We start from the raw sequence: 25,475 nt of genomic DNA on the forward strand, positions 1-25,475 counted from the left end.
TTCTCTTTTGCGCTTTTAACGAGTCAAACAACTGTGGTAAGTAGGATCAGTCAACAAACACGGTGAGTAATGTCTTATCCTGTTATTGTCACTTGCACTTCGTGTCACATGTATAGCATAGCCTTCTCTGTCAGCACAGAGGGATTTACATGTGATAAATGCAGGGAGATAGTCAGGCTGACAGAGAAGATTTCAGAACTAGAGACACGCATCCAAACTTTAATCGAGGATAGTAAGAATGCAAGGGCTTTAGATACTGCTTTGGATGCGACTAGCTTAGTGAACTCTGAACATTGTTCGGTTCCGGCTGTAGAACCCGTGCGGCAGGGCAACTGGGTGACCGTGAGACGCTGTAGTCGCAGGACAAAACACTGCACTTCCATTCCGATTACCATAACAAATAGATTCTCCCCACTTAGTGAAACACCCACTGAGAATCCTGTTGAAAGTGCCCTAGTTATTGGTGATTCTATAACACAGAACGTGAAAATAGAGACACCAGCCACCATAGTCACATGTTTGCCGGGAGCCAGAGCGCCTGACATCAAAGCTCATTTAAAAGTGCTGGCTAATGCTAATCGTAAATTCTCTAAGATTATTATTCACGTCGGCACTAATGATGTTCAACTTCGCCAGTCGGAGGTCACTAAAATTAACGTTAAAGAGGTGTGTGAACAAGTACGCTACTACTAAGTACGATGTCAGGCACTGTAATTTGCTCTGGCCCCCTTCCTGTTCGAAGGAGTGATGAGATACTTAGTAGACTGTCCTCACTCAATGACTGGCTGTCTAAGTGGTGTCCACAAAATAATATAGAATTTATAGACAATTGGAAAAGTTTTTGGGGCAGACCTGACCTGTTGAAAAGAGAAGGTATTCATCCCTCCTGGGATGGTGCTGATCTTCTCTCTAGTAATATGGCACATAGTCTTAGAGCTCAAACATGACAATCTGGGCCTCAGGTCATGAAGCAGACAGACTGGCTAAACCGACCGTCTGCTAGTTGTTTCACGTCACTGAGGTCAGATAAATCCCATCACATAGAGCCTCTATCACCTAGATATTAGGGATGTCCCGATCCGATCCACGGCATCGGTATCGTGCCGATACTGGCCCAAAATGCTAGATCGGATATCGGAGGGGAGAAAAAATTTGATCCGATACCCATTAGGGGTGGAACGGTACATTCGTACTGAACGTACGTTCAGTGCATGGATTTTAAAATAAATAAATCTCGCGTGCACATTAATTAATGTAATACGGAACTAACTTTACTGTTAGATACGCGCATATGCGGGTTCTTTAGGGACACCTAATCTGTAGCCCGCCTTAGCTCTGAACGCGCGTCTATATCGCTTCTAAAGGCCTCATTATACTTCTGCGTCGGACCTACGCCGGAGCCTATACGCCGTAGGCAACGTGTTGGTTTTAATTTATACTTCTGTGTCGTTGTCCGCGTTGACGCGTACCTAGGGAGCGTGTGAAACCCCGAGGGAGGGGTTCTGGCAGACCAATCACAGCGCTTGTGTCCGCGTAGAATTGACGCGTTGTTACATTTTTGGAGAGGTGCACGTCAGGGTACGCCGTAGGGTACGCGCGCTACACACAGCCTACGACGTAGCTACGGCGGCAGTTCGACGCAGAAGCATAAAACAGGCTTAACGCTCACTTTATCATTATACACGCGCGGCGCGTTCTATTTGCTTTGGACGCGCGAATGGATTCAAACTGTTCAAGCATCGAACTAGACGCGATAGACGCAAATTTGACGCTCTATTCGCGTTTGGTGTGAACGCAGCAAAATGAACAGGCTGCGATGTCAAGATTGCAGTGCTGGAGTGTGTGTGTGTGTGTGTGTGTGTGTCAGAGAGAGAGAGAGAGGCACGGGCGCGATCGAACAGTGGAAACGAAACATAAAAACATACTCCGTCATTTTCATACAGGACATCATTAAAACTGCAAAAAGTGTTTAGCCTACTTATATTTGTGTAAAACACAACATAGTGCTTTTGTCAAACTGTAAACTCTTGTCAAACTGTATCTGTCACCCAACCAAAATCACACACACACACACACACACACACACACACACACACACACACACACACGCAGTTTAAAAGCAAAAATGATCTCATCTTTTGGACATTCATCATTGCATTGGTTTTCATTTCTTGTCCTAAAACAGAGCACTAATCTGTTTATTTTTAAGTTACACATTCTACATTGAATAAAAAAGAAAATCAAATGTGTTTTTTAAAAAGTAGTATTATTTTATACAGAAATAAATTATTTATAATTCAGATGAGAATAAAGTTAAAGTTACTTAAAATTTTAAGGAAACAAATATATTGATCTGAAATGTAGCAAATTAATTTTAAATTCATTCAGGTTACCAAACATATCTCAAGGTCTTGAATAAAGCCTGGCAGTCTTTCATTATCAACTGTTGTTGTGGACTATATACTGGAGAAGTATTTGTTCTCCATTTGAGTGAGATGTTTTTATGTGGCTAATTGAGCAAAGTGCTTCCATATATTTTATTATTATTAGTATTAGTTCAAGAATAAAATAAAAATATCGGATTGATATCGGTATCGGCAAATAGCCAAAGCTGCGGCATCGGTATCGGTATCGGAAGTGAAAAAGTGGTATCGGGACATCCCTACTAGATATCATCATATATAGAGACTGTGTCTGTTCCCCGAATTAGGAAATACAAAAAACTCCCAAACCCATTTAAGGGTAAACATTTAATTGATGTTCAACAAATAAGTTATTTATTTGTTGCACTTATTGTTAATGATATGATCACATATTATAACCTAGATGTGCTGTGTTTGACAGAAACCTGGCTAAAACCAGACGATTACATTACTTTAAATGAGTCCAAGGCAAAGGGGGAGGTGTTGCTGTAATTTATAGTAATATCTTCAGAATTACTGAGAAGTCTTGTTTTAAATACAATTATTTTGAAGTATTGGTGCTTAATGTAACACTATCTAATGTAAATGATAAATCACGTTTGAGCTGATTTTCTATCAGAGTTAGTACTGGCTGCAGAATCAGATAAAGTCCTAATTGATGGTGATTTTAATATACATGTATATAACGAAAAAGATGCATTGGGATTGGCATTTAAAGACATTCTAAACTCTATTGGAGTCAGACAACATGTGTCAGGACCTACTCATTGTCGTAATCATACTCTAGATCTAATATTATCACACAAAATAAATGTTGATGCCATTGAAATTCTGCAGCAGAGCGATTATATCTCAGATCATTATCTAGTCTCGTGTATACTTCATTTAGCCAAGGCTGCAAAGCCGACTCCGTGTTACAAACTCATCATTTCTGCTACTAAAGATTGCTTTATTAATAATCTTCCTGATCAGTTTCATCATCTCAGCATCCCAGATAGCTTAGAAGAACTCGATATTGCGACAGAAACTTTTGACTCTCTCTTTTCCAGCACTTTAGACACAGTTGCTCCTTTGCGCTTAAAGAAGATTAAAGTTAATAATCCAATGCCGTGGGACAACGAGCACACTCAGGCCCTTAAGAGAGCAGCCAGAAAAATGGAGCACAACTGGAAGAAAACAAAACCAGAATTTTTTCGCATTTCATGGAAAGAGAGTACAGTATGATTATACAGAATGATTGTGTACAGAGAGGCCTTTAAAGCAGCTACATCTGCTTATTTTTCAACCCTATTATAAGAAAATAAACAAAACCCTAGGTATTTATTTGAAACAGTGGCTAAACTAACGGAAAATAAAGCTTCAACCCCAGATGTTTCCAAGCAGCACAGCAGTAATGACTTTATGAACTTCTTCACTTATAAGATTGATATAATCAGGGAGAAAATTATAACTATGCAACTGTCTACTACAGTATCGCATCAGGCAGTGCATTGTAGTCTCTCTAAGGAACAATTCGATTCATTCATTGATATAGGAGAGGACGAATTTTCTAAACTCGTTAAATCATCAAATCGACCACATGTATCATCCTTTTTTTTCTTCTTTTTTTTCTTCAAGGCTTGCACCTTGGAACCTATTTCAAGGTTTGCGTTCTCGAGCGCCAAGGCACTGTTGTTGTTCTGTTAGAATGGTGTCGTGTAAGCGCCCCCTAAGTTAATAACTAATGATCTTTGCAATGGAAGTGAATCAATCAAAACTAACTTCAGCTGGAAAATAACTTTATTCTAGAGCTCCTGTAAAGCCAAAACAATCTCTGTTACTTTAATTTCCTATTTTCACTGTAAAGCTGCTTTGAAACAGTAATTTTTTTTTAAAAGCGCTATATATATGAAGGTGACTTGACAATTTGTGCTAGTCCACTTGTCTTTTGAAGACGGACCACAGGTTCGGGATTAGGATTTGGGGAGTTGCCGGGCCACAGATCCAAAATTTCAATAAAATGATTCCCAAACCACTTCATTATCACCATTGCCTTGTGACATGGTGCTCCATCAAGCTGGAAGATGCACAGGATCATCACCAAATTGCACCTGGGTCGTTGGGAGAATTTGCTCTTCCAGGATGTTTTGATACCATTCTTTATTCATACGATGTTTTTTGGGCAGAATTGAGATGAAAAGCAACCCCACACATGGCTGGTCTCAGGATGCTTCACTGTTGGTGCGACACTGCACTTATGGTAGCGTTCACCTTTTCATCTTTGGAGGAGGAGACGTTCTTGGCGCTTGCTGGACACTGTGGGATGTCCTGATGCCTTCATCACTGCAGTTGAACTTCTCTCTTTGAAGTTTGAATGATCCAGTAAATGGTTATTTCAGGTGTGATATTCTTTGCAGCAATTTCCTTGCATGTGAGGCCATTTTGATGCAAAGCAATGATGGCTGTCTTTCTTTGGAGGTAACCATTGCTAACACAATAACACAATGATTGGAAGCACTTCTTTCCTTTTATATCAATCAGCCTGCTCTTATAATACAATCAGAATGATAGAATGATTTATCTTGACTAATACTTGTTCACACTTTTCTAGCTTATGATACGATTAGTAAAATGATGTTAGCTGGTCATTTTGTGCCAGGGCCAAAAATTTTTTTTTACAATGCATCATTTGCATTCTCTGATTACTCTGCACAATCTAGAAGCAATGTGAATCAACAACACCAAAACAACTGAAGAAGCAAACGTTGCGAAACACAAAATTTATGTAACTGACAATATCTTTTCACCACAGTACAGTATAATAGTATAAATAATGCTAAAATAACACTGGTGTCAGTCTGGATCTGGATTTCCATATGTCCAGTTATAGTCTAATTTTCAATTCAAATGTATTAAGTAAACTTCCCTATCACAAATCAAATTGCAATACAGTTAAGTTGCAACTGTGTTGCATTCACTCACTTTCATGAACTTCACTAGGCAGTACAAAACATAACATAGAAACAAAATGAAGCTTTTGCCAAAACCATCATCTCACGATAAGAAAATTATCCCTGCAAAGTGAGCACTGCTTCATCATAAAAGTTAATCCAGTCTTGTGTTCTCTCTCTGCATACAGCTGTCTGCCAAAACAGGCCAATCCATGCAGATGGGAAATGCAATCTGTTTTAATGGTTCATTTCTAATCACCATATTGGAATAATTTTAGCCAAGGCCTGGTTTACATATTGCCAACATTTGTCATGTTTTTCAAATGAGGTCTAGAACCTGAGCGAGCAGGTTTAATTAGACAACGTCGGTATCTGCCATTCATTATCCTAGACCATTAAATTGACAAGGAGCTCTCATTAGGGAGCAAATAAACTCATTAATTAAGTTAAGTTATCTGGATCTAAGAAAATATTCACACAAATACTAACACATCACTTCATGACTCTTTAAATCCATATTAATAGTTTACAGCATAACAGCATGACTGAGTGATTGGTTATACTTCACAATAAGCTTCACTTTGTTAACAATAATAAATGCATTGGGTATGATGATGATGAACTAACAATTATCAATACTTCAACAGCATTTAAAAATCTAAAATTAAACCTAAAAAAATTCACCCTCATCTTGTTCAACTAAACATAAAAGAATAAATAGAGGTTGGAGGTAGGAAAATAAAGATATTATGAGAATTGTCTGTGATCACTGTCACACTTGGCAGGTTTGGTTTGATTAAAACTAACTATGGTCCGATTGCTCTGTTAATGCAGGTTATTTGAATAAGTGTGAGCGCTGCCATCTGAACCCTGGTTCGCACCAAACAAGCGATGGTGCAGTTCGACTGAACTTTGAACGCAACATGGACCAAATAGATCTAAATTAACCAAAAACAGGACATGAAATCACAAGATGCGACCCTAAAAAGAACACAATGCTCAAGCATACCTGCTTTTTCTCGACATAGTGACAATGTTGCCCATTACAGTTCAGTGCAGGCGTCGGAACCACTGTCTTGTTTGCAGCAGATAATAGTAAAGGAGGAATTCCAGGAGCCGTTTTGACACCTTTGCATATTTTTTAAGCTCTTCGTGAGTTTTCGGCTGGTAAAAATACCACCGTATGTACGCACATGCAACAAGAGCATTTAGCCCAGCGCACAGAATTGTTTTGGATGTTCTGTCACACAAAATATACATGTTTTTTTTGTTTTATTTCGTTTTGTATCTTTAGGTTCCGTGTTAAAAAATGACAGTGTGAATGTTAAGTGAACCAAGACTAAATGTATAATTTCCTTTTTTTGGTCCAGGCCAAAAGAACCAAGAGAACCTAACTACAAGTGTGAACCCACCCTTAAACTAGTCAATAGCATGGTCACCTTGTGTAATTCTACAGCAAGCGAGAAATCCACACAACTATTCGCGGATGAGGTAACTAATGCAGATTCCCGTTGGATTTTCTAACCATCCTTGTGCAACTCACTGATACTGATAACTCAGAATATAAAATGAGTGGGAATTGGTTTCTCTCTACTCTTCAAACTATATTCTGTCTCCCTGTAGATGCATCTGAAGGCGTGTGTCACTCTTGGCTTTCAAGCCATTGCCGATTTGAGTGAGATAAATGGTGTTTGATCTCTTCCATTTTCTTCTAACACTCAAGTGGGTTGAAGTCATCGTCTAAGTATTCCCACAGTGACCACCTCAACACTTCATAGAGAATCAGGGCAGTGCTTCACAGCCATACAGTTTATGACATTTAGAAAGCATGGGCAAAAAAAAAAAAAAGCTTGAATAAGAGTTTATAATTTACAAATCATCTTTCCTTTAAAGTTTGTAACAATTCATTTGGTTTCTAGCTGCATTAATTACACATCTACCAGATCATATGCATCCATCTTAAAATATAAATTGTGTTGCTCAATAATCAGTTTAAAATGGTAATAATTATATGAATTGCAAATCATTAGTGTTCAATATTTAAAATATGTTCTACAGTGGCGTGCAGTGGTGTTCTAAAATGAGGAGGCAAAGTCTTCAGGTTTTTAAATGTACACTTAGGCCGCGTGTCCACCAAAGCGTTTTTAGCCAGCTGAAAACACTAGGCGCTCTGCTGAAAACACTTAGCTGTGAAAACGTATTGGCAGCGAAAATGTATAGCCTACCTTTAATTTCACCAATCTGATTGCTCACTAAAACCACTAAAACCCCAGTCTTCATATTTTCAGGCCATCTCAAGTTTGATTTTGAGCACGAAAACAAGAGGAGGGAATTTATCACACAAACCAATCGTATCCAATTATAACCAATCATAACCAATCATAGCCAATCATAGCGCGATGGAGGCATTGCCTCCTCTCACGTTACTTTCCCCCATTCATTCTCAATTACCCCCCACTAAACCCAGAGCACACTTTAGAGGGGTGGTAAAAGTCAATGGGCTCAGGGGAGACAAGAGATGCACGGAGTCCCACTGTAACTTTACCTGCGGCTGTTGCTGTTGGACATTTTGTAATATTTGTGTTGTTTTATTTTGCAATATGGATCATTTTCTCGTCCGACTAAGGAAACGCTCCTGAATTAGGTCCAATTGTTTAAAATTTGCAAAAATCACTTTTGAATCGATTCACTGCTAACCCAAAGATTCAGTCATACTTTTTTTGTTGCCAAAAATTCCCTTCCCTTTCTAAAATGATATTTTTCCATCAGTCAGTGAGCTAAAAGGTGAAGAAAAACACCTGTGCATTCTTAGCCAAGACTCCCTGCCATCACATCTGTACATCTATGCTATCTATGTCAAAGTTTAGCAGCTTTCCTCAATGCAAAGGTTTGCTCAAAGCTTCCCTCAAAATGTGTTTACAAGCTCCTGCCATCTGTTGAGGAAAGAATTAGTCTCCAGATTGAGGGCTTTGGGGGTTGTTTATTTCCAAACCATGTACTCTAGAGATGTGATTAATTGGTTGGTGAAAACATCTCCCTCTCCATAACTCCTGCGGTGAAGCCTGGCCTGTGTACACACGGTGAGACGACCAAGGCAATTTAAGTAGATTTAATCGGAAGTCTAATAGGAAAGCCACTGAACACTGACCGCTCTTATAGTTTTGAGTACAGAGCACTAAAGTAATGACGTTACATCTGGCCATCTCATTTAGCAGCGAGAAGCAGCTCCCACAGAGAGGCTTGAGTTTCCTCTCTTACCTGTGCTTTCTGACACGAAATACTCAAGAACCAGAGTGAAGCCTTTTAGATCATCAAAGAGAAAAGGTCAAGCTAAATAAAAACTTCACGTGCAGCAAGAAGGATAGAAAAAGATCTGATGTTCAAATTTGTTTATATACAGTAGGGTTCAAAAGTCTTAGACCACAAAAAAAGTTACATATATTATCAGCACAACAATTAGAGTGAATGTTGAATTGATTTTTAAATTTTTTTTATTAATTAAAATTAAATGTCTAATTTCTAAAATTATTATTTAACATTTTCATTTTATAATGTTTTATAATTTTTTCTAGGTTCAAATTTTGAGATTTTGAATACAAGACTTTCAGTGTGGTCGTATGACAGCACAACTAAAAAGAAATAAGATACAGGGCTTTATGGACCGGAGATGATCTAATGACAGATTTTCACGCTGAGCAATAAGAATGGGACATGGGCATGAGCCATCTGCTCCTTCCGTTGCTTCACCTGTCACTGAACATATCAACAACAAAACAACAGTCCCACAATCTGTAATCACTGTCTCAATCAGCAAATCAATCGTGTCTGTGCAGAGAAACCTGAAACCTATGATTCAATCAGTGTACAGGAGGCTCCTGCTGTTAAAAGTACACCTGCAAATGTGTGTATGACTCTGAATTTATTTCAAAAACAATGAATGAGGAATGTTATGTAATGATGTCTTAAGAATTATGCATTAAATACTATCGCTCAAACGTCCCTTATGCTCACCAAGGCTGCATTTATTTGACCAAAAATTATAATATTGTGAAATATTATCACAATTTAAATGAACTGTATTCTTTAATACTATATTTTAAAAAATTTAATTTATTACTGTGATGGCAAAGCTGAATCATTACTCCAGTCTTCAGTGTCACAAGATCCTTCAGAAATCATTCTAATATGCTGACTTTGTGTCAAGAAACATTTCTTTATATTATCAATGTTGAAAGCAGTTGTGCTGCTAAATATTTTTGTGGAAAGTGAGATTAAAAAAAATGTTCATAATTCTTTAATACATAAAAAAGTAACTTTAAAAAACAGTATTTATTAGATTTTTTTTTAATCTTTTGTAAAAATTCTTTAAAAAAGTCTTTACTGTCTGCTGATCAATGTAATGTTGAATAAAAGTATTATTTCTTTAATATATATATATATATATATTTTTTTTTTTTAAATTACTAACTCCAAACTTTGAATGGTAGTGTGAATATTCTGAATTTCATATGTTACTTCCAGTACTTGAATTTGATTAGCTGAGTGCTGATATAAAGCCCAGCAGCACTGGGAGTGTAACACTCCACTCATCAGTGTTTGCAGGTTCCAGACGACAGACTGTCTAGTTGTAACAATATGTTCTGTTTTGGTTTTGTTTTCACTGTGTTCTGTTCCTGTTTTGAATGCCTGAGTTCCTAGTTAGTTTCCCTGGCTGTTAATTAGTTTCTGTTCCTCATGTTTTTCAGAGTCTCATTCTGTTCCTTTATCCAGTATCGCCAGTGTTTAAGGTGGTTGTGTTCACATTTATCTCCCGAATAACTGTGTTCCCTATTCCTTTAGTCATGCGCTTCATTACACCCACCGATTGAGACACCAGTCTGAGGTGGAGAATTTGTGATACAAGTTTACTGCAGGTTACATTATGGTGACAAGTGACCCTGCATTTGAATATGCCTACTTACATTCATACTATATAGTAGGCAAAAAAACAGTACAGTATGTGAGCTGAGTAGTATGTCCGAATTCATAGTACATAAAACAGTAGGCGAAAAGTACCCGGATGTCCTACTACTTCCGGTGAGATTTTTTTTAAGAGAAACAAAGAAACGGGTTAATAAGTGAAATATAAAAACATGAATTTGAAAAACTAATTTGCTTCACTGACATTCCCTGAAAGCTTTAAATACTATTATTTGAATTTTTAACATTGCTTTTACATATTAAAACTGATCTGGCTTATTACTGACTTGACCTCACACTAGTTTTAAAACATTACTTAACACATAAATGAGGCAACTGAATGGCCTGAATGTCATTGGCATACTGAATGTCTCACTCACCCTATCCTATCCTTCCATTCTTTCCTCCCTCCCTCTCTTTTTTTCTCATGCATGCATAATGGCGATAAATATTTGGGGGAATCCTCAGGCTGAGCGATTAGCATTAGCATTGTGTTAAAATCTGAGTGTTTCCACAGACCTCTGATGCTCTCTCTCTCTCTTTAAAGGAAGCTCAGAAGAGCCTGGAGACAGTGACTAGTGGGGCACAGGGCTGATAGCAGGGTTCTTAACTCCACACACAGACAAAAAAAATTCACTGCCACTGAGCTCCCATGAAACCGTCTTCTGGCTTGCATCAAAAAGAATCTGAAACAAACCCTGCTTTTTGTTTTGATACATTGTTTTTGCACAGCGCCACCCAGAAATGGTCTTTCTATTATTTTTTTACCTGACAAAGACAGATAGTTTTACACTTAGTAGGTCTATTACGTTTTCACACCTATAGATCGTTTGTTTTGTTCCGAAGCAGTGACTTAATTTGTTACAATGTGGCATTTTCTTCTTGGTTCGGTTCGCTTTTACAAGGCAACCTTTCAAAGCATACCAAAATGTGTTCATGAAAGTCACATGCGAGTAACTGTCCTCTTATTGGTCAGTGTTTCCTCTGCGTCATCCATCAAGATAATTGACAGGTTCGCTTATTGCGGCTTTATTTGTAACTGTCGAGACACGCAAACACTATACGAATGTAGCCATCATTCCCGCTGTTAAATTATATACTACATTCGTATTAATACTGCAGCAAATTCAAATGCGCTCTCTCTCTCTCTGGATCTCCCAGCGCTGTCTAGAGGATTACTGTGTCAAAACCATGGCCCCATCCATCCTCCCCTAAATACGGTGCAGTCGTCCTGTCCCCTTTGCAGAAAAGCATCCCCAAAGAATGATGTTTCCACCCCCATGCTTCACGGTTGGGATGGTGTTCTTGGGGTTGTACTCATCCTTCTTCTTCCTTCAAACACGGCGAGTGGAGTTTAGACCAAAAAGCTCAATTTTTGTCTCATCAGACCACATGACCTTCTCCCATTCCTCCTCTGGATCATCCAGATGGTCATTGGCAAACTTCTGACGGGCCTGGACATGCGCTGGCTTGAGCAGGGGGACCTTGCGTGCGCTGCAGGATTTTAATCCGTGACGGCGTAGTGTGTTACTAATGGTTTTCTTTGAGACTGTGGTCCCAGCTCTCTTCAGGTCATTGACCAGGTCCTGCCGTGTAGTTCTGGGCTGATCCCTCACCTTCCTCATGATCATTGATGCCCCACGAGGTGAGATCTTGCATGGTGCCTCAGACCGAGGGAGATTGACCGTCATCTTGAACTTCTTCCATTTTAAATTATAATCTTTTATACTACGAGGATGTTGAATGCTTGAATCTGATTAGATGACGAATGTTCTAAGGTGTGCAATCGTTTTCAGGGAAACGCACGGCTAAAGTAGTTCCAGGCAGGTCTTGACCGCATTACAGTTCCATATCACTTCGCCAAATGATTTCAGTTATTTCAAAGGTCCTTACAGCCTACAACAGCAAAGAACCAAATAAATATAGTAAACAAGAGGTCGAGGATAAAAATTACAAATTATTTCCATGTTTTTGCCACAAAATTACATTTCATTATGTTCGATCATCACGTAATGTCTTTCTCCCGTTCTCTCTCTCACTCAAATGCACACACATACAGTACGGACACACATCCACACAGAAACGTGTTCTCAGCGCAGCTCTGAAGATTTTATCAGTAAAATAGTTTAACAACTTAAAAGCTACAGTTCATGACATTTCTCACTAATAGTGAGGTAATAACAGCGCTGTTCTTAAAGCAGATATTTCACTATTAACTGAGCGCATTTACACAAGAGCGCAGGACTACTTTCTTATGCATCTTATCCCACGCCTCCGTTGCTAATTCCAAAACAACGTGTATTACCACCTTGGGTGTGCATTATTTTCTAATAATTCAACAGACCGTCATTACTTATTTTTTACACTGTGATGCATAAATTCAGCATTTAAAGAGATTTATTTTAGTTTTTAATGCTTTCTCTTTTCTTCACTTCTAATCGCTATAAGCATCCTTTAAGCAGCGGTCACACCAGTATTTGAGCACGCAACATTTCTTTGGACACTACAACGGTCATGTTATATGAAATTTTTTAAAGACATAAATTCAACATATAACAAATAGAATAAATCAACTTAAGTTCACTTTCTTGTAATGCAGCAAAGTTTGTGTTCTTTTAATTCCGCCGTTACGTCATGATGCATAGTTCTGTTGGTCACATGTCTTCATCATCTGATATGAAATTGCAGGTCACTCAACTTTGGATCACAGCTAAATTCGCTTGAGCTTGTGTTTGGTCTCCTGCATTCACATACGTAAGAGTGGAAGTCAACAGAACAAAAAGTGAAGTGTGACTGGCCAATTTCTATCTAAAACAAGCAATAGATAGATGTTATTTTATCTGACAAAATTATGAAAAGCCTTGTGAATCTTCCCCCAATGCTTTTAAAATCTGGTAAATGAGGTAACACATTTTGTTAGCTCAGCCTCTGATGCATTATGTGCCATTTTCAATTTTGCACAGGTAAGTGGAGATAAATACAATCCAGCAAAAGAACATTCAGATGTTATCCGGTCATGGAATGCATGTTAATGCCAGGTGTAAAGGGGCCATAGACAGACAATGTGATTGTGCCCTTTGACACACCCAGCAGGGGGCAGGAACACAAACTGTATATCTGTGGCCTTTTCAAGGGCATGAGATACAATCTCACCGCTAACTGATAAGCACCAGCTCTGCCTCTGCCGTGCAGGTACAATTACAGACTGATTTTACATGAATGCTTGGGGAGGTTTACATATCCTTGTAGCTATAGGGTTGCCAACTTCAGAAAAGAAAAATACGGGACAATTGTGGTTCTTTACAGGAAAATAAGGGACACTCAAAATATTTACTGTATCACACAGTATAGGCCTATGTCATTTCAGATTCGTATGTGTTTAAAAGGTTCTCAGACATATATATATATTTTTTTTTTGCTTAACCTATTTATGTACAATTTAATTTTAAAACGAATTTTAAGGTCATACAAAATAAAAATAACATTACACACAAACCATAGTTGAAAATAATAGCATGTCTCTGAAATAGAAAGCTTTTGTAACATTATACACTACATTTGAAAAAAATTAGACAGTAATAGCCTACTTTTATTCAGCAAGGACGCATTAAATGAATCAAAAGTGACAGTAAAGCCATTTATAATGTTACAAAAGCTTCTTTGAACTTTCTATTCATCAAAGAATCCTGACATAAAAAAAAAAAAAAAAATTATAATAATAATCAGAAATGTTTCTTGAGTAGCAAATCACATCAGCATATTCCCTCAGGTAGATGTTTTCTTGCGTGGCTGGATGGATGTTGGACTCATGAACAATAATCACGTTGTTTGAATTCGCCAAAACTGATTTGCCGAAATCAAAACGCAGACAGTGAAAGGGATTTGCCGTTAGCGCGAGTCCGGATCGAACCGTGAGTAGGCTATAAAGGTAAAAGAGTAGCAAAACTCGAGAGCACGTAGATGTGAATTTGAGAACTTGTACAATAAATATTCGTACTTGTACGTGAACATTTACACACCCAAATTCAGAATACAGGTTTGTGACTATTGTCTGCAAGTGCAAATTTCAACTTCAGATTTTTATTTAAAAGGTTTTCACATTGGAGCTGTGAGTGTAAATGTTCACGTACAAGTATGAATATTTATCGTACAAGTTCTCAAATTCACATCTACGTGCTCTCGAGTTTTGCTGCTCTTTTACCTCCATAGGGAGCGACCAGACAGCAGATGATTCTGTTCGCAAATCAAACACTGATTTGTCCTAAAAGAATGATTAATTCTCAATGTAGAGGTTATTCGTATGGTCTAATGCGCATGAGTCTGGGCTGTTGTTGGATGATGACCGGTGTCGTGATCATTCTCAAGTGTTGTGTTGCTGTTGTATCAGTCAGTGGTTAGATCAGCATAGCAGTCAATAAACAGGACAAGGGAGGTCACGTACGGGACAAATAAATTAGGCCCAGTATACAGGACGTCCCGGCTAATAAGGGACAGTTGGCAACCCTACTTGTAGCTTTGCATTGCACAATCAAGATAGAAACATAACTGGGAATAAGTGAGAAAAAAACTAATTTAAGAAAGCAGAAAGAATAGTTAGCTTATCTTCCAATCTTTCCAAAGAATATACAAACAAGCCTTATATGAAAGCAAAATACAGGAAAGTCACGGACAATTAGACACAGGCAGGCTGAGGGAATGTTATGCTGATGTAATTTGCTGCTCAAGACACATGCTGCAGTTGATGAGACCTGTCCTAGATGACTGCTTTATTCTCATGTGTATACTGGGGAAACACACTCAAGCATCACTAAACCAAATACAGTGGAAGGAAGATGTGTCAACAAACCTCTGGGTTTCTGGAATACCTTATTCCACAGAAGAGCCTGTTCACACTTTTTTGACAGTATAAGGACTAAGTAAAAACAGGAGATCGTCTCAACTGTTTTATAATATTAATAATATATATTATATATAATCATGTGTAATCATATAATTGTCATGTTATGGCTGATAACAAAAATCTATACTACTTTCTAAAAAAAAAAATTAAAAAAAATTAAAACAATGTAAAAGTTCAAAAGAAAGATAAATATTTCTTTTGACATTAAAAAAAAAAGTCCTCAAAAGTCCAGGGTTGCAGGTTAGATCCCTTAAAAAGTTAGAGAATCAACCTCAGAGACTAATAACCAATAGATCTGAATGATTAATTGGCTATTATACAAGAGAGCTCTGAAATGGTTTACTGCACATATTTCATTGTGACATTACAATAGTAACAGCAATTTACAGTGCTCTTAAAGGAATAGTATTCATCTTAATGGGTCAAATCTTTGCCATAATATATTTTGTTATTCCTTTAAAGTAGTGCTAGATGATGGTAAAGTCTTAAAATGGGTAAAAACATTTAAATATCAAATACCAGGCAATAGAAAAGATATAGAACCTTACATAACAGGATGGACAACAAAAATAATGGTTCATTCATTAAATATAGCTGTTTTGTACTGCATTGTATTGTATTTTGCACCACTAAATGACCAATCAAAAGTCAGAATTGAAATGACGCATTTTATAATCCTAAAAAGGCGTTCCATTATGTAAGTTCTACATTGTCAGGACATTTAGTTGTACAAAAGGAAATTATGATGTACATTTTTTCAAATACAATGTCAGAAACCCACGCATAAATCCTGGTCTTACTGAACACTCATAGTGGAATTTCTGGGGATAAGAGAGACGTGTATGACTGAGGCATGCCATATAGACTGCATCACTGGAGTTCTGATGCAGATCCCTGTGATGACAAAAGACCCCTGTCTTTATCTCAATACACAGAGAGATCACAAAGCCTGCAGAATTAAGTCAAGGATTGCAAAGGATGCATGATGTGGAGTCTGTAAGCAGACTAATTCACCTCACAAATGCACAGTAATCTCGACTTTCATCAAAAGATGACAACGGCAGGAATAAAAGACTTATGCTTCAGTACGTGCGCAATCACACAATTCTTGTTTATACAAAATACCAGGGTGGTGATTGCAAGCTTTGTTCTAGTTCGCTGCTGATCAGAATAAAATCTTGCTAGAAATAATGTGCAGAGCTGGAATCTAAACAGCAAAATCTAGCAAAACAAATGGCTATCAAAGCATGCTGAACATTAAAATTTGATTAAGTCAAACAGACGTCCTTTTGCATTATGCAGGATCTGAATTCATTTCATATGGGTCTATATTAAATGGGTGGTTGATTATGATTTCACTTTTCTAACTTTAGTTAGTGTGTAATGTTGCTGTTTGAGCATAAACAACATCTGCAAAGTTACGACGCTCAAAGTTCAAAGCAAAGGGAGATATTTGCTTTTAAAGAAATAGTTTTTTAACAAACGACTGGTAGGGACTACACGACATTCCTCCCGGGTTAGTGACATCACTAACCCTAAAATTAACATAAACCCCGCCCCTGGAACACGATTTATAGATCATCAAGACAGAATATGCTAATCAATGACTAGAAGATAACTACACATAAGCGACATAAATTCATCAACTAACCAATCAGAAATGTCCTGTTGCTTCTACATGCTGTCACTTCTTCTTGAGTCTCTCCATTTTTGTCTGAATCCGGTTTGAACATAAAAGGCTAAAAGTTTTTGAAATTTTCAGTGCATGTCAGAGTGAGGTAAAAGGACACAAGCTGTTGTAGCTCCGCCCCCTGTGCCGGGAGCAGCAGCTCATTTGCATTTAAAGAGACAGACACAAAAACTGTGTGTTTTTGCTCACTCTCAAACAGTGGCAATTTTAACATGCTATATAAAAATATCTGTGGGGTATTTTGTGATAAAACTTCACATACACACTCCGGGGACATCAGAAACTTATTTTACATCTTTGTGAAAAGGGCATTATACCACCCCTTTAAATTGTAATAGGATAATGGTAAACCTTTACAATAAAGTTCAGTTTGTTAACATTAGTGTATTCATTAGGTATCATATACAATGAGCAGCACTTGTTTACAGAAACTATTACTTCAGGTTATCGTTAATTCAGAAATGTTCTATTGTTAATTCATGTTCTTTCATAATACATTATCCATTGTTAATTTATACATGTAGAAAATGACAATAACAATCAAAAATGCTTTAAAAATAGCATTCACTGTTAGTTCATGCAACCTAATCTTATTATAAAGTGTTATCAAGATAATTTCAATGTTTATTTGGGTTTGTAATGTCTTAAAATGTCCCAACTACACTTACTTTCAAAGGTTTGTTCTCTGTCTTTCCCGCAGCCTCTTCAAATTTCTTGCCTCCTGACACGTTGTTACACTCCAGTTCTCTGTGCTTCTCTCCCACCCTCCGAAATATGTGACAGGAGCACAACAAAGGTCCTCATCAACTCTCTTTTTATGCCCCCGTACCACCCTCTCACACGTCTCTCTGATTGTCTCTCAAGTCTCTGACAGTAGTAAACACTATGGCTTTTCTCACTCACGCTCTACAAGCAGAGAAGAGGAACTAGAGGTGAGATGTGTGCGTGTGTGTTTGTGTATGCACAGAGGAGGAGGAGTGCTACGCTACAGCACAGTATTCTCCAGTGTCTTTTATTGCTGAATCAGTGTTAACCCAAAGCAGAGGTGACATTGCTGCATTTCCCCCCTGGCAATGAGACAAGTCTGCACACAACGTTGCTCCATATTGTGTTGTCCTCTGAAGTCAACATGTAAAAAAACAAAACACTTTCATTACACGATTTGCTGGTCCTCATTTTAAAGTCACAATGCATCAGAAGACGTAGCAAGGGATTTTTTTCTCGATTGTGATGTACATCTGAGTAAAAACGATTATCAAAAAAGGAACATTTTTGGGGCAGTGACTTGCTTGTGTCTGTTGATTGTCGACTGAAAGGAGGCCGATCTGAATACGAGCTTGAGGTCGAATTTAAAGGGTTAGTTCACCACAAAATTTTTAATTATGTCGTTCCAAACCCATTCGACTTTTATTCACATATAAACATTCATCAACTCACACATCAGTTGTGGTAAACGGAAGTTCGCTTGACGTGCGTGAACCAATGAGATTCATTCTTGTGTTATGCAACACTTTGAGCTTCAGCAAGAACCACTGAGGTTCATTCTCATGTGTTATGCAGCACGTTTGAGCTTCAGCAAGAACCAATGAAGTTCATTCTCGTGTTATGCAGCACGTTTGAGCTTCAGCAAGAACCAATGAAGTTCATTCTCATGTGTTATGCAGCACTTTTGAGCTTCAGCAAGAACCAATGAAGTTCATTCTCGTGTTATGCAGCACTTTTGAGCTTCAGCAAGAACCAATGAAGTTCATTCTCGTGTTATGCAGCACTTTTGAGCTTCAGCAAGAACCAATGAAGTTCATTCTCGTGTTGCAGCACGTTTGAGCTTCAGCAAGTGCCACTGAGGTTCATTCTCATGTGTAACGCAGAACGTTTGAGCTTTAGCAAAAACCAATGAAGTTCATTCTCGTGTTACGAAGCACGTTTGAGCTTCAGCAAAAACCAAGTTCATTCTCGTGTTATGTAGCACGTTTGAGCTTCAGCAAGAACCAATGAAGTTCATTCTCATGTGTTACACAGAACATTTGAGCTTCAGCAAGAACCAATGAAGTTCATTCTCATGTGTTACACAGAACATTTGAGCTTCAGCAAGAACCAATGAAGTTCATTCTCGTGTTATGCAGCACGTTTGAGCTTCAGCAAGAACCACTGAGGTTCATTCTCATGTGTTACGCAGAACGTTTGAGCTTCAGCAAGAACCACTGAGGTTCATTCTCATGTGTTACGCAGAACGTTTGAGCTTCAGCAAGAACCAATGATGTTCATAGTGAACTATCCCTTTCAGAACGGGCCGGGGTTTAAATGGACTAAATAATTGTAAAGACTAAATGATATGACACTTCACCTGAAAATCAAGTTCTGACATTTTGATTGAAAATGACAAGTTTTAAAAAAAATTAAACATGCATAGATGTTGTACACAATAAGATCAATAACATTTAATAAACAACAATTTTCATTTCATGCAGACTTTAAAGACTACAAAGTAAATTTTTATCAAAATCATATCAATTCTTTTAAAACTGATGCCATTGAGGTGGGCTTTTGGATCTTAATCAATAAGGCATTGTTTTAGCAGACACATGTTCAGGTCTGGCTACATTCAAGTATGTAACGCCCACTTTCTTCAGTCCACTGCATTCCAGATAAAATCAAGTCCCTCCCTACATTTTTTTTCTCATTGAACATCCTGCTTCCAACAGAAATACTTTGTAATGCAAGATTCATTCCCCTCACAAAATCCTAGAATACTGCATTACGGTCGTTTTTTTCTTAACCATGAAAATATATGTATTTTAAATTACATATCACATAATATAACTGAAGTTAAAATGGTCAAATTAAACCTTTCATTTTCTTTGTGTTTTCAGTCATCCTTTGGTTAGAAATTTAACAGCTTACTACCTTAGCATTGAGCTAACGGGAAAAGCAGTTTTAATCAGAACAATAAAGTTAAAATTACTGAAATAAAAAAGGGTCGCAATAGCATTTTTAACGTCGACATTACTGTAACAGTGAGAGGGCAATGTGCATTTTAAAATTATGAAGTTTTTCATATCTGATCCGCCTATAAACACAACTTTAAGACTCATGATAAAAGGCGCTTTAGTAGTGCTGACGTTGTGACAAAATTAAGTACAAAATGAATCTGTCATTGTTGTAGTCTTATTTAGTAAGAATTATGGTGTCAAATTAATATTCATATAGCTGTCTGCAAGACACTGCTCTGAAAGAGCTAGTAAAATATTCACAAAAAGACTACCACAAACTGTCTGCACTCACAGCTCAACTCTATCGTTGGTTAGCATATATTTGACAACATAGCCTACTGACTGACAGATCAGTCTGATTCTTGCTTGCATTTTAATAAAGGCTGATTATGCGTAATCAGTTTAACAAACTCACAGAGACACAGGAAGCTCACTGCATCTTCTCTCACTCTCACCAGGAGCGACTGAGCACTGCTGAAGTGTCGCCAATAGATGTATAACCTCTGAATTATTCACTCACATCCAGCTCTCAGCAGCCCCTGCGACTGGCTGGCTATGGTGCACTAAAAATGATAAATACTGGATCTATCAGCTTACATTTGGAGAACAGCCACCTAATTGGCAATTAAAGCAGATAAGAAATGTCTGTTGTACTCTACACTAAGTATAGAGATAGAGCTATTCAGTAAGACCAGTAAAGCAGCTGTATTTAAACACATTGTTCTATTCCCCTGCATGTTTCATGGCATTCCTGGTTGGCGAAACTGAGAAATCCTTCAAGCACAGTAGAATCAATACAGTCAATGAGGATTAGATTTACTGAGGCAGAAGGGACAGCAATCTGGTGTGTGTTACAGAACCAATCCAACAGGTCAATGGCATGTAATGTATCCTAGTATTGTTATAATTAACATGTATAATTAACATATCCTAGTATAATTCAGACCAAACCCTATTTTACATAATCTGTACTGAAATTAGTATTATTTCATATACCCTTCAATACAAGTGACATAAATCAGGGTGTGCAAAAACCCCCCTAAAACATAAGACGTAATGGGGGTTTTCACATTATATAATTATACGTAATAATAATTTTTAAAAATGTTTTATTTTATTTAAATCAGTCATCATCCACTATGCTGGCTACAAGAAAAAAAAGAAGCTAAAAACAGCATAAGCTGGTTGGCTGGTCTTAGGTGGTTCAAGCCTGGTCATTGCTGGTTTAGCAGGCTCATTTTGTACACTTATTTAGCTAGTCAGACTGGAAAAAAAAACCCTACTTGACAAGCTTAAACCAACCAGAATTAAACCAGAATAGGACAGGGATGTAACAGGTATTAAAAAGACATTCAGTCTGAATTTACCTGTAATAAAATCAGCAATGTAAATAGGCCTACTATGCTGCAGGCATCCATTGACTCCCCTCATATCTTCTTTCTGAAATGCTTGGGTTGATTGCAGTCTTGTTTTATGGTGGCTGAAGATTTTTCTTTACTGAAAAAAATTCTCTTCATCCTCCCCATAGAAATCAATAACTATGGTGACCGCGATTATTGTCGCCCCCACCCTAAATTACACCTCTAGTATGCGGTGTTGCCATGCTGCGTGTGTATCATCACTTTACTTTAGCAACTCGTCATCGTACTTTAATTAAGAGGTAGCCTACTTTTTTTCTAACTTTTTATAAGCTACTTTGTCTTTATAATTTTCCTGACGTGACGTCACAAAATTGTGAATTTAATTATATTCAAATAATATGTTTTACCTCACAGCTAAATACCAACCGCGATTTGTTTATTGACGTCATTAAAACATATTAAAGAAATGACAGGGCTATAAAAAAACAACTGTAGGCTAATGGATAATGGTTCGTGTCAGTTTTTTGGGCTTCCGTTCTTGCACACCGTGTCCCACGGCAAAACACAAAGCTTTGTTTCTGGCTGCACTACTGCTCTATACCATGAATATAGTGCAATTAGGGTGACAGAATAGGGCTCTAGGAGTAAGATCCCGCCCCTTCGACTCAGTCTCCACACTAAAGTAACCAGCTGCATTGTTAAAAACAGAACAGCATTGCAACAGCTTCTCCACTGTCTTCCTGCCAAGTGGCTCGCTCGACCACTACCGCTGTAAATGACCGAAACAAAACACTGTCACTATTCTCCATGCTGATATGATAACTGCACTCACCTATCAACTTGGTCGCGTGTCTTTTGTTCAACAATCTCCCGCTCACAGCTCTTGCATTTTGAAGTTGCTTTCGATTTGGCTCTCGCAGAAGACACTCGAATGAATCTGTTTTGATGTTTAAAAAAAAAGTTTCAGTTCCAAAATCGAGCTTTCAAAGACCCTCGGCGAGTGTCGAGGCTTCGGGAGCGTGTAGTGAGTGACAGCTGGCTTCATCAATGTCACTGACTGCTGTCTGTCGCTCGCGGGTCTATCCGAACAAGCATGTTTCTGCCTCTTATTTTGTTGAATTGTGTTCGGGCTTTATGGCGCGACGGAATCTCCGCATCATTTCAGTCTCTTGTGACTCAGTTTGATGGCATATATCTGCCCCATCCCTCTTTCTCCCTCTCTTCCGCACTGCTGACAGATCCCCGACCGAGCGAGCGAGCGAGTGAGTGAGCCAGAGAAGCCTCAGACACTACAGCCCGTCACATGCTCACGGTCATCAGCTCCCGTTTACGAGCAGCGCTACAGATCAGTCTGTGAATTACGCGGAATTAATTTGCGTCTCTTATCATGTGTAATATTAACACCCTGACTGAAAGCTTGAATGAACTTCACGATCCATCAAACATTTCCCTTTCTTTTACTATGGGCGGGTCCTAAAGCCCGCCGGGTTTATGACACACTAGTCTCAGCTTCAGACAACACGCCCACAGCCTGCTCTCTAATGTCTTATTCATACTGCACACAAAACTGAAACACACTTTCTGATCAAATCTAATTGGTGAGCATTACACAAAGTCCAGGACATACAGATGTTTTTTAGTTTTTTTTTATATCAGCATTGGTAGCCTACTGGGTAAGTAGCCTACACTTATGACGTTGTGAGGAAAAAATGCTGGGTGTTTTGTTTTTGTTTTTTTTACCCAGGTTCTGAGTAGTTTTTCTATCACTCAGCTGCTGTTTTTTTTCTTCTGTCAATACAAAATGATGAACCCCCTCACATACCTACCCAGTGCTGGGTCAATGTAACCCAATGTTGGGTAGTCTGTGCCAAACGGGGTAAAACTGGATACATTTGTCAATGGTCATTTTTCTGTTCTGAGAGAAAACATCCTGATGGGAAACTCCTGAATGAAATTAAGGTTTGTATTACATTGTACCTATTCCTGTAATTATTACTGTACAAAAAGGAAAACGTTTGTAGTCTTACATTTTACCATTTATGTATACATGTAGCCTATGTCGCAGGTAATGTCCGCTTGGAACGCTAGCCGAATGACGGTCAGCACCACCATGGAAGTTTCACCTCCTGTCAAACAAATGCGATATGTGAACTGTTCTTGTCAAATATATATATACACACATACATACATACATAACCGGTCAAAAGTTTTAGATCGGTAAGATTTTTAATGTTTTTTAAAAAAGTCTCTTCTGCTCACCAAGACTGCATTTATTTGATAAAAAATAAAATAAAAAACTGTAATATTGTGAAATATTATGACAATTTAAATTTACTGTTTTCTATTTTAATATATTTTAAAATGTCATTTATTTCTCTGATCAAAGTTGAATTTTCAGCATCATTACTCCAGTCTTCAGTGTCACATGATCCTTCAGAAATCATTATAATATGCTGATTTTATGCTAAAAAAACATTCATTGTTATGTTCAATGTTGTAAACAGTTGTGTATTTTTTTTCTTTGAATAGAAAGTTCAAAAGAACAGCATTTATTTAAAATAGAATATTTTCTAACATTATAAATGTCTTTACTGTAACTTTTGATAAATTTAACTCATCCTTGATGAATAAAAGTATTGATTTTTTTTATTTATTTCCGCCTAAAATAAAATAAAAATTCTTACTGACCCCAAACTTTTGAACGGTAGTGTTTAATATTACAAAAGCTTTCTATTTCAGATAAATGCTGTTCTTTTGTACTTTCTATTCATCAAAGAATCCTGAAATAAAAATGTAAAAAACTGTTTTCAACATTGATAATAATTCTTGAATATTAAATCATCATATTTTAATGATTTCTGAAGGATCATGTGACACTGAAGACTGGAGTAATGATGCTGAAAATTCAGCTTTGATCACAGGAATAAATTACACTTTACTATATATTCACATAGAAAACAGCTGTTTTAAATTGTAATAATATTTCACAATATTAGGATTGAAAACAGGCAGAAAAACAAACAGACTCACTGTTTGAAAGATAATCAGAATCTCATAGATGGTAAAAGCTTCATAAACACACACACACACACACACACACACATAGCAGTATAATGGACTACATTTAGTGCTACATGTAGTAGGTCATCGGCGTATGTATACACAAAATGGGCACACAAAGTATACTGAAAAAATAGTAAAAGTTGATGGCTGAATAATCTCCCACCCCCTATGAGACTGTAAGATTAAATGAAAGAAAACCTGATCTAAAGCTGTAATGCATGTAATTTACAGCTATTTGAACCTTTTGGAAGGCTAGGTAGCTGAACAAACAGCCTTATGTTCGAGTGTCTATAAATTTGAGAGGCAATAGCATCATGCCCCATGGGTAATGACAAGTGAGTTCATTTATTCAAAGGTCAAACCCATCTGTTCCTTTTACTTTTGCCTATTACAGACTAATCCGAGTCTACAAGATGGTCTGATATAAGTAATGGGCGGTGAAGTAAGTTAGCGTGTACATATGCCAGCGGGAATAGAGGCTGTGTTGCATCTAGGTACCCATAATGCTGAGCAAGGAGCTTTAAAAAGAAAATCTTTGTCTTGAGGGAGAGTTTGGAGATCATCATCACAGCACTTGCCATGGTGCTCAATGCAAAGAGGACATAAATACAATCAAATGCACAACTGCCATTATGCATCTCTCTCTCTCTCTCTCTCTCTCTCTCTCTCTCTCTCTCACTCACACACACACACACACAATGACTCACTGTAGCTACTGTGCAATTGTCTTTTTTCCTGCCTTTTCTCTCTCACCTTTTACCATCTATAAGTGTATCCTTGCGAGCTCCATTCAGTCTTTTCATAAAAATACTCTGAATGTCTGCTGTTGAGTTTGCTATGACTCATACCAATAATTTACACCAATGCTTTTAATATGCTCTTATTGCCACCAAATCGAGGAGAGAGAGGGGGGTAATAGACAGAGAAACAAGAGATAGATAAGGAGGTAGAAAAAAAAAGATGGGGGAGCAAAGGAAAGAGGGATTGGGTGGCAGAGTGATTTATCAAGCTGAAGGAAGAAGAAAGCGGAAAAGCGGATCCTTAAGCCACGAGCACAGTGACAAACAGGCAGCTTTAGAAACCTATGCTTGTCTGGACATTGAGAGAGAGGAGAAGAAAAAGCAATATGATGGGATTATTGCATAATTTCTCAGTGCAG

At 37.7% G+C, this 25,475-nt stretch overlaps 1 protein-coding gene across 3 annotated transcripts in view; it reads right to left on the reverse strand.

Annotated features, from left to right (window-relative positions):
* The window catches only part of camkk1a (calcium/calmodulin-dependent protein kinase kinase 1, alpha a), a 92,216-nt gene extending 69,535 nt beyond the window's left edge, over positions 1-22,681 (reverse strand). The window contains exon 1 of one of the 3 annotated variants that reach the window (XM_084414512.1): positions 22,086-22,681. The gene's annotated coding sequence lies outside the window, so the exon portion shown is untranslated. Of the gene's footprint in view, positions 1-17,570; positions 17,692-22,085 lie in introns of those variants that run through there. The other 2 variants (XM_084414515.1, XM_084414514.1) reach the window with 2 other exon arrangements.
* Between the last annotated feature and the right edge of the window lie 2,794 nt (positions 22,682-25,475).

The sequence above is a fragment of the Rutilus rutilus genome (genome assembly GCF_951802725.1).
Source record: "Rutilus rutilus genome assembly, chromosome: 7".
Lineage (NCBI taxonomy): Eukaryota > Metazoa > Chordata > Actinopteri > Cypriniformes > Leuciscidae > Rutilus > Rutilus rutilus.